Raw genomic sequence first — 1,162 nt, 5'->3', positions numbered from 1 at the left:
AGTGCTGGGATTAAAGGCGTGCGCCACGATCGCCCGGCTTAAGATTTAAAGTTCTTGTCATACAAGTCTTCTACTTGTTTGGTTAGAGTTACTCAGAGATATTTTATGCTATTTGTGACTATTGTGAAGCATGTTGATTCTCTGATTTCTTCCCCAGCCCTTTTATCATCTGTGTACAAGAGGGCTACTGATTATTTTAAGTTAATCTTGTATCCTGATACATTGTTGAAAGTGTTCATGAGTTGTAGAAGTTCCTTGGTAGAATTTTTGGGATCACTTATGTAAACTATCATATCATCAGCAAATAGTGAGAGTTTGACTTCTTCTTTTCCAGTTTGTATCCCCTTGATCACTCTTTGGTATCTTATTGCTCTAGCTAGGACTTCAAGAACTACATTGAATAGGTATGGAGAGAGTGGACAACCTTGATTTGTTCCAAATTTCAGTGGAATCACTGGGAGTTTTTCTTCATTTAGTTTGATGTTAGCTGTTGACTTGCTGTATATTGCCTTATTTATGTTTAGGTATGGTCCTTGTATTCCTGCTCTCTCCAAGACCTTTATCACAAAGGGATGTTGTATTTTGTCAAATGCTTTTTCGGCATCTAATGAGATGATCATGTGATTTTTATTTTTCAGCTCATTTATATGGTGGATTAATTTGACAGATTTTCGTATGTTGAACCATCCCTGCATCTGTGGGATGAAGCCGACTTGGTCATGGTGGATGATAATTCTGATGTGTTCTTGGATTCGATTTGCTAGTATTTTATTTAGTATTTTTGCATCAATGTTTCATGAGTGAAATTGGTCTCTTTCTTAGTAATGTCTTTCTGTGGTTTGGGTATCAGGGTAATTGTAGCCTCATAAAAAGTTTGGCAATGTTCCCTCTGTTTCTATTGTGTGGAAGAATTTGAGGAGTATTGGTATTAGTTCCTCTTTGAGAGTCTTGTAGAATTCTGAGCTGAAACCATCTCGTCCTGGGCTTTTTTTTTTTTTATTTTTAGTTGGGAGACTTTTGATGATTATTTCTATTTCTTCAGCAGTTATAGGTCTGTTTAATTTGCTTATCTGGTCTTGATTTAATTTTGTTATATCCCACTTTTCATTTCTGATTTTGTTAATTTGGATATTCTCTCTCTGCCTTTTGGTTAGTTTGGATA

The sequence above is a fragment of the Microtus ochrogaster genome, unplaced genomic scaffold, assembly GCF_000317375.1.
Source record: "Microtus ochrogaster isolate Prairie Vole_2 unplaced genomic scaffold, MicOch1.0 UNK41, whole genome shotgun sequence".
Classification (NCBI taxonomy): domain Eukaryota; kingdom Metazoa; phylum Chordata; class Mammalia; order Rodentia; family Cricetidae; genus Microtus; species Microtus ochrogaster.
Note: the sequence above shows the minus strand (reverse complement) of the source record.